At 38.7% G+C, this 12,886-nt stretch overlaps 1 pseudogene; it reads left to right on the top strand.

Moving 5' to 3' along the window:
• The window catches only part of LOC105622146, a 1,510-nt pseudogene extending 904 nt beyond the window's left edge, over nucleotides 1-606 (top strand).
• The last annotated feature ends 12,280 nt before the right edge of the window (nucleotides 607-12,886 follow it).

Raw genomic sequence — 12,886 nt, 5'->3', positions numbered from 1 at the left:
TCAAACGAACGCCAACCGAGCTCTTCCTATCATCATCATCGTCCATCATCAACTAGGTCGATCGTAAATAATAAATAATAAATAAAAAACGGAAAAAAAAAAAAAAAAAAAAAAAAAAAAAAAGTAAACGTAGAAAGCGTGACAAAACGTGTCGCGACATATTCGCAATTTTACTCCCTCTTCGATTCTAGAAGTTTTATCATATACGTCGCAATTTACGCGGATGCAATCAGTCTTGCGATATCCGCTTGTACGAATAGTTGAAAAAAATGTACTTCGCTACAAACAGCAACGCATCGTATGAAAAGAAGGAGGACTGCAGAAACATGTAAGTTTCAATGTTCTATATACAAAAGAAACGTTGTTTAACATTACGTACGTACACAGTATGAAGCATCGCGCGGTGCGTTTATTGAGCAGACGTTATGATCTGACGGCTACGGGCTACAAGTATTTGGAAATTGGAATCAACGTTGGTCCACCGAGTTATGTGGAGATCGCCCTGGGAGATCATCGCGGACACGAACTGTCGCTATCTCTCGAAACGTGGAAGGGCCTCTACGAACAGCAATGGAATATTTACAAGATGCTACGAAACGAATATAAAGATAATTTTATAAGCATTGGACCGCTAACCGTCAGCGTTTGCACGCTGAATGATTACGCTCGTACGTCTCGATTCTTCATCCGTATGCATTACGATAACGGAAACAACGCTACGACGTATGTTTGAGTTTGACGGATGTATCGACGTAACGTTCGAGCGATAGCCCGATACGGTTAATGCTAAGTATACGCGATTCTCCAACATCGTGTCTGAGAACGCTATACGTGATAGCGACATTTTCAATGGACATCAGCTCGTCGATTGCGAACTATTGGCTTTAGCTTTTAATACAAAAAAAAAAAACGATGTAATAACATGTGAATAAAAAATTGTTTCGTTCCCATTACTATATATGTACTATACTTTTTTTTATTTCCCATCCATTCACCCATCCATTCATCCTATACCTCGACACGCCATCGTACTCCGTTTAGATAAATAACAGTCACGCTTGTTTGTTTTGTGTATCACAAATCATATACGTATGTACGTACTTACGTATGTACGTATGTATGTATATATGTATGAATGTATGAATGTATGAACGTATGTATCTTTCCACGTAAGAAAAAAAAAGGAAAAATTATTAATTTATAGGTGAAAATGCAGCGTGAACTTTCAGCAATTCGACGACGCAAATAATCGCGGCTACTATATTAAGCTATTCTTATAAAGAGTGCTGCAACGATATAAGTGACTTTTCTCGTGATGGTACTTATGATTTGAATTGTTTTGTATACAACTGTCACCCAAATGTAAATCCTAGAGAGGCTGCGGCGAAGGTTCATTCTCAGCGTCAGTCTTTGCTCTGATTTGTCCGCGCGCAATCGGCTCTTGGTACATATTATAAGTTTTTTTGAAAAGTGCGACTAGTGTGAAATTGAGTTTATCCTGCTTTGCCCGCGCGCGCGAGAGTGATTTTTTTTTGTGAGTGTGTTATTTTGTTAGTGTGATTTTTTTGTCGTTTAAGTGTCACGAAATAATGAGTAACCTGAGTGAGGTTCTGGAGATCCTATGAGTATCCCCGTTGAAGGGGTAGGTAATTTTTTTTGTTTTTTTATTCTATATATATATTTTTTTTAAATTTATATAACCTATAACGGTTTTTTTATTTTCTTTTTTTCCAGTACATTATAGTTGACAACCAAAGGGTTGTGCGATTACAATTGCTGAATGAAGTGGGGATCCTGATAATCCCTTTGGTAAGTTTTGTTGAAATTTTAAAAATATAAATTATAGAATATTTTCTAATTATCTTTTATTTTCTTTTATTTTCTTTTTTTTTAATTTACTTTGTTATACTTTTTTTCCAGAGGACACATCGTAGCTACATTAGAATTAGAGGCTTTATGAATATACAAAACAGCCAAATGATACGTACGGAGAGGCGGTGGGACCGGGAGGAACGTGAAATATTAGATGTTTGGTTGGATGAAGATTTATACCTGGCCGAACTTTTCGGTCTCCTATCATACGAACCCGACCCAGAGCCGGAAGATTGGAATTGTAAGTTTCATAAAATTTTTTTGTAGAAAATATTAAAATTAAAAAAGGAATACTTATATTTATATTTTATATTTTATATTTATATTATTTTTCATCAGAAGGCAGCGGCGGCGGCGATCGTGGCGGCAGCGGCGGCGGCGGTGGTGGCGATCGCGACGGCGACGACAGCGGCGGCGGCGGCGGCGATCGCGACGGCGACGGCAGCGGTGGCGACGGCAGCGGTGGCGACGGCAGCGACGGCGGCAGGAGTCCAAAAATGTATTTTGGAGTGACAAAAAAAATGCGGAACACATAATGTCATCACTGTTTATATAAACGACCCTCGGTCGATGGATTACATAAACAAGATGACAGTCACCCGCGCCTACGAGTACCTCCCGCGCTCCCCTCTAGCCCTATGGATTAGAATCCGCCTAGTATACCTACTATCAGAGTTTCCGTGGACAGATGTGCCTACGGTTTCTACAAATGGTAGACGCGCGTGAATTTAAAAAGCTCGACAAGATGCTGTGAAATCTTAGTATTAGTCGAACGCTTTTTCCGTCATGTCGTTGACGCTCACGCTGGGAAGAGCACCGTCCTTGCGGCGAACTATTTTCCCGCCATAGATTTGAGTGATGGAGATTACGAGCTCGGTCTGGCAATTTTTGAGACTTATCACACGATACCGAATGTGAATGAACAACAAATTTTATTTCGCCAAAGACGACGCGGAAATTACAATTCCCGAAGATTCATATGAAGTGCGAGACATAAATGAATTTTTGAAACGCGCGATTTTACGGAAACGTCCACACCGCGACGCGCTTGAAACCGGAGACGTAGTGCGTGGTAACAACGACAACAACAACAACAACAACAACAACAACAACAACAACAACAACAACAACAACAACAACAACAATGACACTGATGACGAATAGTGAAGGTGGAGTATACCCGATTACGCTCTGCGAAAACTATAACACGATGAAATGCGAGATTAGATGTGCATACAGAATAAAGTTTGGCAAGCCCAACAGCATTGGATCGCTGCTGGGATTCTCATCGAAGCTTATACTGCGACCGCGAATGGTACGAATCGGACATGTCGATCAACATAATGAATGTACGTTATCCGCGTAGAATGTAACGTGACCACGGGGGCGTACAGTAACGGCAAAAGCGTGCACACGATACACAAATTTTCGCCGAGCGTGCCTCCAGGATATAAGATATCGGAGAGGCCGGCGCAATCATTTACCTGTCGATCATCGCACGGAGCATTACGGATCTAACAATACGCATCGTCAACCAGAACGGATGATTGCTCGATTTTTGAGAAGAAGAGATCACCGTTAAATTGCACATACGACGGCGACAGTGATAACGCGAGCGTGAGATGCTCGTGCTGAATGGAGAGTACGCAGAGAGATAATTCTTTACAAGGCCAGTGACGTCACAGTTCGATAACACTCATCTAGCTGCATCAGACAAAAGAAGAAGAAGAAAAAGGTTAGCATGTCAAACGTTATATTTTTAAAGTCTTTCGGATTCGCAGTGCGCAACATTTGAGATGACTGATATCCTAAACATTAAAGACGAGCCATCTTCGATCGCATCGTCAAGATTGAGATTCAGCTCGTTCGCCAATACAACGTTCGGGTACAGCGATGAAATAAGAATATCCATACAACAACATGATCTGTACATACTGCCGTACGAAAGCTTTCTGTACGTCGAGGGAAAACTGACAAAGAACAAAGTGGTCCAGAGTGCTCACGTGCCATTGGGAAATAATTGCGTCGCATTCATATTCGATGAGATTCGATATGAACTCAACGGTGTGGAGATTGATCGAAACAGAAACATTGGCATAACTAGCACACTCAAAAACTATGTAATAGTGTCACAGAAGCGTGATTCTGCGAAATGCCGGCTGGGATGCGCAGACTACTGCGGCCGGATATTTTAATTTCTGTGTACCGCTCTACTGCTGGGATTTTGCGACGATTACAAACGCGTGGTGATCAACGCTCGTTACGAGTTGATTTTAATACTAGCGCGTAACGATAACAATTGTCTGATGCGAGATCCGGCGACAGAATCAACGCTCGAATTATTTAAAGTACAGTGGCGAATGCCGCACGTGTTATTGAGCGAGATAAATAAGTAATCGATGCTACGCGCTTTGGAAAGCGGACGATATCTGAGCATGGCTTTTCGCTCGTGGGATCTGTACGAGTTTCCGCTCTTGCAGAGCACAACCAAACATTCGTAGGCCATCAAGACGACTACTCAGCTTGAGAAGCCACGCTACGTCATTTTCGCTATGCAAACAGGTCGAAAAAAACGTCATGTCTGAAGATATAAGTCGATTCGATGATTGCAAATTAACCAATGCGAAACTCTATCTGAATTCGGCATGTTATCCGTATAATGATTTGAATCTGGATTATGATAAAAACAGATGTGCGATTCTGTACGACTTATACGCGCGTTTCTGCAAGGGCTACTACGGATATGAGTATCTCGAGTCGAGTCTCATCTTTACGACTTTTTTACGTAATACATAATGGTCTGTTCGTGATCATCGATTGCTCTCGACAGAACGAATCGGTCAAGACTGGCAACGTGGACGTGCGATTAGACTTTGAATGTAAGGAGAACGTGTCCGCAAATACAACAGCCTATTGCCTCGTAATACACGATTGCGTGGTTCAGTATAATCCATTGACCAACGTTGTGCGCAAAATCACCTAAGCGCACTTCCGACATGATTTAAAATCTACGATACGTCACATTCGACCACAATTGGCCGCAATCTTCTCAACAACATGCTCGTGTCAACGTTCGTGAATCTGCAAGGATTCTTCGTTAACAATAAATTTATTGTGAAGGAAGTAGCAATGTTGAAACAGGGGACCGTTCTCACACATTACATTTTTACGAGTCCCGTGTCATGGAAATTTTTGAGACAAGATCCGACAAGTCTTGCGCTTCCTGATTGAGTGCTTATCACCATGGATTGCGGTGGGAGGACGAAATGGTACCCGTACAACGAGGCGAAACGCTTGACAGCTGTATTTGAACATGATGTTATCATGTACGTTAAACGAACGACACGAGAAACGAATGTGGCTGTGGAACTTACTTTTGGACGATGAGCGAGAACGCATATACATCGAGACTTTGGATGCAGAAGATATGGAATTTTTAACTAATCTGGATGTTGCTAATACTATGCGATGTGGACAACATATTAAGAATTGCGCGTTACAAAATGTATTGAAAATATATAACTGGTTGCAAAAGAATTTTTTTAATAAAAAATACGTTAACACGTATTTATTACATATTTCTTTTTTCCCTTCCTTTATAATACATGTATTATATGTATGAACAAATATGTATGAACGATGTAAGAACGTATAGGTATGAACGTATATGTATGAACGATGTATGTATGAATGTATGTATCCGAAACCGACGCTTCTGTTAAACACGTCGCGACATGATATGCAAATATAAGTAGTGTATAAGACTTTTTTTCATTCAATCATAAGTTTCAGTTACGAACGTTAAGACATGGATCGAGTAAAAGAATATATACATCGAAAATCGATCGAGCGAAAGTCCTTTGTCGTCAAGTCCGCCAAGTACACCGCCATCGAAGGAAAAAGCGAGATATTGGGAATGTTCTGGGGAAAAAGCATCGCCAACGTGCTCATCGTCATCATCATCATCATCATCATCATCAATCGGTGAGATTCTGGAGATCCGCTATGAGTATCCCGTTGAAGGGGTAGGTAATGTTTTTTGTTTATTCTATATATATATTTTTTTTAATTTATGCTTATAATGGTTTTTTTATTTTTCTTTTTTTCCAATACATTATGGTTGATAACCAAAAGGTTGTGCGATTACAATTGCTCAATAAAGTGAGTATCCTGATAATCCTTTGGTAAGTTCTGTTGAAATTTTAAAAATATAAATTATAGGATATTTTCTAATTATCTTTTTTTTAATTTACTTTGTTATACTTTTTTCCAGAGGACACATTGTAGCTACATTAGAATCAGAGGCTTTATGAATATACGAAACAGCCAAATGATACGCAGAGAGACTGTGGGATCGGGAGGAACGTGAGATTCTTGAGTTTGGTTGGATGAAGACTTGTACCTGGCCAAACTTTTCGGCTTCCGACCATACGAACCCGACTCGGAGCCGGAAGATTGGAATTGTAAATTTTATAAAATTTTATGTAGAAAATATTAATAAAATTAAAAAAAAGGAATACTTATATTTATATTTATATTTATATGTTTATATTATTGTTCATTTGTAGAAGGTAGCAGCGGTGACGGCGGCGATCGCGACGGCGGCGGGATGGCGGCAGCGAGGTGGCGGCAGCGGAGTGGCGGCAGAATGTGAGATGACGGTCCCCAGTAATATGTGATGTCACAACATGGCGGCATCACGTATCATTATAAACATCGATAGCGTCGGGGATTTCCCGCATCTTCCTCCTCCTTCCCCACGCCCTGCGCTTCCCTCTAGCCCCATGGGTTAGAACCCGCCTTGCTATACTACTACATGTCAATCAGTTACATTTATTCCATCGCATCATTGAGATTGCCGATGAAGTGGATGACCTTACACGAGTGCGTGTAAACACAATTGAACTCACATCTCATCGACAATCTCGATGATGTGATTGAGAAAGAGGAAGTGGAAGAGGAAGAGGAAGTGGAAGAGGAAGTGGAAGAAAAAGTAGAGAAAGTGGAAGAAAAGATAAAAGAAGAGAACACTTTGACAATCGGGTTGGAGGAGAAGGAAAAAAAGAGGAGGAAAAAAAGGAGGAGGAAAAAGGAGGAAAAGATAGAAGAGGAGAACGCCTTAGAGAATCTAGAGGATCCTTCACCTTCTCTTTCTCTGGAATATCCTGAAGAAGAGGAGATATTATTTGAAGGAGAAGAGGAGAACGTCTTAGAAGATCTAGAGGATTCTTTTCCTTCTTCTTCTCTGGAATATCTTGAAGAGGAGATATTATTTAAAATAATAAATCAACTTAATTTTATCTATCTTCTCGCCCTGATAATTGAGCAGGAGGATGAGGAGGAGGAAGAGGAAAAATTCAGCAGAGGAGGAGAAGGAGAAGAAGGAGGAGAAAAAGGAGGAGAAGAAAAAGGTAGAAGAGGAGAACGCCTTGACAATCGGGTTGGAAGAGGAAGAGGAAAAGGAGAAGAAAGAGGAAAAGAAGGAATATTGATGTGAAGGGTGTGGACAAGGTAAAAAAATATTAATGTGAAGGATGTGGACAAGGTAAAAAAAATATTTTATTATATATATTTTTTCTTTGTTCATTTTAAGTCAAAACTTGTTCATTTTATTATATATATTTATTATATATATTTATTATGTATTTATTATATATATTTTTTTCTTTTTTTTTTTAAAAACTTATTCGCGTTATAATATCGCGATTTTGGGACGTGGGGTCTGTGGCGGGGTGGCGGCAGGATGTGAGGTGACGGTCCCCAGTGATACGTGATGCCACAACATGGCGGCATTATAAACACCGATAGCGCCGGGGACTTCCCGCACCCTCCTCCTCCTTCCCCGCGCCTTCCCCCCCCCCCCCGCGTCTACGAATATCCCCCGCGCTCGCCTCTAGCCCCATGAATTAGAACCCGCCTTGTTATGCTACTCTCTCTATCTTTTTCTAATATGCGAGCATTTGTTTCCGATGCATTTTTGGGGAGAGCGGCGGCGGGCGGTGGGTGACGAAACAAATATGGAAATAGCGAAACGTCATCATGCGTATCATGTTTATGTAATTCGTCGACTGAAGTCGATACATAAATATATGGCCCTAGTTATCACTGTTTACGTAAACAGCGATCTTCCCCGCACCTACGAGTATTCCCCGCGCTCCGCTTTCTCTCGCCGATAAGTATCCCCGTGCTCCGCTTCCCCTCGCCTACGAGTACCCCGTGCTCCTCTCTAGCCTCATAGGTTAGAACTGGCCCTACCTTACTCCATTCGCTATGTGAACAATATCCTTCAAGTTTTGTCTCTGCAGCATCTATTAGCAGCCGAAATTTATATAATATATATAATCAGGACAATGCTCGACCCCATAGGTCAAATGTAATGCAGCGTTTTTTTGAGCGACATAACATCACATTGCTCCATCATTCTGTTAATAGCTCGGATTTGAATCCGATTGAACACATTTGGGACAAGATGAAACGATTAAGACGCCGCAAAGAACAGCTACGAAACTTGTATGAGTTGGGAAAAGCGCTTAGGCAGATTTGGAACGAAATTTCAATAACCTTGATCTAGAAATGCATAAACATACGATAACGATTACAAGCGGTTATTAATCAAAGAAGAGGAAACACAATATCGAATACATTCACATAGCCATAATGTTCATCTCATCACCTTACACACACGCGCACGCACGCACGATGTGCAAATTCCGACCAACAACTTCTACGTGGTGCACAATAAGTTACACTAATGTTAACGGTAACCGTTATTTATCAGAAAATGACAAAAGGCACTTCGAAAATCCCGATCAAAAAAAGACATCACATAATGATCCTTTAACTTCAGGAATAGAATAACTTTGTAAAAAATGATGAGATTTTTAAAAAAACATTTTAAAGATTGAAATCTCTACTTTCGAAATTGGTATTTCAATCTGACTGTTCTTTGATGGAGCTATACGGATACAAATGGATATTTGTCAAATCTAAAAAATACCATATAATTTTGTACGAACTTCAGAAAGAATGGTCTACGGCATGCAGTAAAAATCACACAAATATTGGGCGTTATTGAGTTATTGAACGTTAAAGCAAAAGTGACTTTTGCTGGAAACGTTCAATAACTCGATGAAAAAAAATCGTACAACATTCAATAAAAAACAAATTGAAGGTAAAGATTCACTTTTTCGACCGCTGCAAATCACATTTTGTAATTTTTACCTCATGCTATAGATCTTTGTAAAGTTGTAAAACATTTTTAAAAATTTGATGGATAAATTCGTTTAGATTCGTATAATTGCGTAAAGTATCAGTCATATTGAAAACATGATATACTAAAAAACAGTGAAAATAGTTCAATTTAATTCAATCTGAATACAAATCGATACATGTAATAAGAAATTATCAAACAACATCTCGTATAATTGCTTAAGTGGGAATTTATACAAAATGATATTGAATTCTGGCGAGGTATCTGTACTGAAAAATGATATTCATATTTCAGTACTGAACCAGTATCATGAAACTAATGATATACTATAGTACGAATCCAATATATGAATCAGTATTGAATAATCAGTATTGAATAATACAGATCCAGTACATGATGCCAGTAAACTTTCGATATCACATCTGTACTGAGATTGTCAAAACTAGTGTCGGGGGTCAGTATCGAAACTGTATACCGCCAGTATATTTGCAGTATCTGTATTGTAATTAGTAAAAGGAATATGTCAAGCGCTAGTACTGAGCCAGCGTATTGTTGGTAGATTATTGGTATCCATGTCCGTACTAAAATTGGGAAAGCTTATGTCGAGCAATACTCGACAGTACTAATCGAGTACACTGTCAGTAGATTGAAGTTGCCAAAACTAATATTGATACACATTGAACTATCAATCTTAACTTTAACCTTATTTTTTAATGCTGATCTAGTTATTGAAATATGAATCCTATTTTTCAATTAAGAAGACTAATAATTAGAAACATAGATATTAAAAAAAATAATTTTAAAAATTAATAGTAATAAAACAATACATACGCGCGCGCATACACACACAGAATCATTTGTTTGGACAGAAAACAGATCCGAATACATAATTGTGAATTTTTTATTATATTTTTATTATATTTATCTTAAATCAACAGTGCAGTCAAGATAGATACAGGTGTAAAATAATTTGTATAAACATAATAAAACAAAATAATTTGTATAAGCATTACAATCTCTCATAAATAAAAAGAAATATCGCAAGCTCGCGAATTTGTCCTTCAAAAATATACATGTATAAACATTTCTCACATGAAACTTTTAGTATATATTTATTTTTATATATTTTAGTAATACATTTTTAATAATCATGAGTTAAGTAATTTGTAATTTTACATATTCGGCTATTTCGAAAACATTCCTTGATCCATTCACATTTAACAGTTTTTATACCTGTTTTTTTTACATGCTTCTATTTTACTAACAGCGCTTGTCTCGTTATTTATTTCTACATTTAAAGATATGCATAACGGAATTATCAATTTCATTTTTAATTATGCCTCTCATGAATTTGAATTTATATCTTGCGGTACATGATTGATTCTCAAAGAATCCAATTATTCTTCGGAATAATGAATAAAGCGATGGATCCCTAAACAATACCATGTTCTTCTTCTTGCTCAATGATTAATTGATTTTTCTTGATAATTCGTAAAATTAGATTATTGCGATAATGCATATATATGTATAAATTATATATATATATATATATATATATATATATATGTGTGTGACGTGCGTTTTCCGTCCGTCACAAAAGTCGGAAGACCCGACCGAACAGTGCGACTCTGGCATCCTGAATCCTTCTACTTTTTAGAAGGCGGACGTATTTATGCACTCTTATACTTTATTTCGTCGATTTTATTTCGTTCTATTTGCGCGTCTCGCAGATTTTCTGCGGCGATTTATTGTTTCTTTTCATTATCGTATCGCGAGTTTGCAGGATGATTGGCGATTCCCTTGCGATCTTGGGAATTTTGCGTCATTTTACCGAGTATAGATGAAGAGAGAAAACGGCTGGGATTGAAAATCGGAAGAGGAATGATGGAGGACGGATTGGTCAGGATGCCCAGCATTCTACAGATCGGGTAGCACGCAGGTGATATCGCTTCGCATTTCGATATCTTTGATTTGCTTCGAAACATGTTTTATCTTCACACATTACAGGCATGGCGGTGGGGCCGCGAGGACAGCGGCCGGGGATGGCCACTCTACGTCCAAATGTCGGCGAGAGACCCTACAATGAAACTCGCGAAGCTCTCTCAGGACAGGTCGGCCCCCAGAGTTGGAAGCGGAGACAACGACTAGGGGGGGACACCGACATCGAAAGGCGAGTCTCCCGCGAATCTGAGAGAGGGCTTCCGCGGCAGCCCGATCGAATTCCGCGCGCTAGGCCGCAGGAGCGTAGATGATGGCTCACGCGATTCGTGGAGTTTGTAAGGCCTCGCACCAATTAGGCGCGATAAAGCGCGATGATAGCGATCACTCCCGGAAAGATCAGCGCCCGGTACTTGTGCTGTGGCGAGCGAGCGAGAAGCACGATCGAAGGACGCAGGACACTAAGAGTGCCCGGAATAGCGAACAGAAAGCCTGACGAGAGGACTACCGGGGTGAGACGAACGCAACAAGTTTGTAAAGTCGCCAATTTCCGTGTCCGGCGCGCGTAATTATCGTTCGTTAATTTATTGTCGTATAATTAATTGTCGTATTTTATGTGCGAAAGGTACGCGATATTGTCATGCGTCGAGTTTTGCGCGATATTTGTGTCTGAGCGTGCCGCCTCCCGCGACGACTCGTAAGATTTTCGGGAGAGTTACTTTCCGCGCATCCGCCTTAGCCACTGCCTGGTCATTTCGTGAAGTCTTGTCGGGTGCCGATTGCCTTGTATCAGAATTTTGTATCGTGATATCTGTACGTTCTCTGTCTATTTCCGGCATTTTGTAAAGTCGTTCGACGCCCCGCGGATGAGCATGAGATCACGCCGTGTTCGCGGATTGATTGCAACCGTCTTGTATCGTAGCGTCGGCCACTGCGATTTGCAAAAGTATTCTTACGTGGCGTGAGCTCGTGCCGTCGAGAGTTAGCGCAATTGATATGCCTTGTGTAGAGCATATCGGGGCATGTGCGAGGCTATAATAACACATTGCGATCGCATATTGTAGTAACCTAAATTGGATGATTATATATCCATTCTTGATAATATTATATTAAAAGTAACACTATTTGTTATTGTAATATTATTTGTATAAACATTAAAAAGTATTATAACAACATTTAATTTATAAAATTGCTACATCTGTTCAGTATAAGTATACGTTTAAAAACTGAAAACGATTTTGGCGCGCAGTTGTAGAACTGGATATATACTTGAAATCAAAATGTTTTTTTAGCATAAGACTTTTAGCAGCATAGATTGATAAGAACTTTTCGTTACTGGATTGTAAATTCAAATTACATTTAATTAAAATTAATTAATATTTGTAATATTGTAATTTTTATAATTTTTTAAAATTTAATTTTTATTAATATTTATAATATTTTAATAATATTTCATGGAAATATTAAGGAAATATTATATAATACCAAGAATTATATTAGTAGACATATAATCTCCATAGAATACTCTCCTAATAGCTCTATTAAAAAAATATTATATGATTTTCTCAAAATAAATCACTCATATTTCAAAATATTTAAAATATTAAATTTTTTTAGAATTTTGAATGGTGAAGTTACGTTATCTTCATCAAAGTAAAGAATTATGTCATTATAAAACAGATGAAGAAGTACATAATATGAATCTTACATCATCATCTTCATCAAATTTGGAATCATATTACCAGACAGAAGAAGAAAAAGAGGAAGAAGAAGAATATTGTATGAATATTATACGAAATGCGTTTGAAGAAAAAATACTAAACGCAAGTATTTCTTTTAAACAAAAAATACTTAATTAGCCATTAA

Source organism: Atta cephalotes (assembly GCF_000143395.1).
Source record: "Atta cephalotes unplaced genomic scaffold scaffold00040, whole genome shotgun sequence".
In the NCBI taxonomy this organism is placed as follows: domain Eukaryota; kingdom Metazoa; phylum Arthropoda; class Insecta; order Hymenoptera; family Formicidae; genus Atta; species Atta cephalotes.
This window is presented reverse-complemented; position numbering and strand designations above follow the sequence as displayed.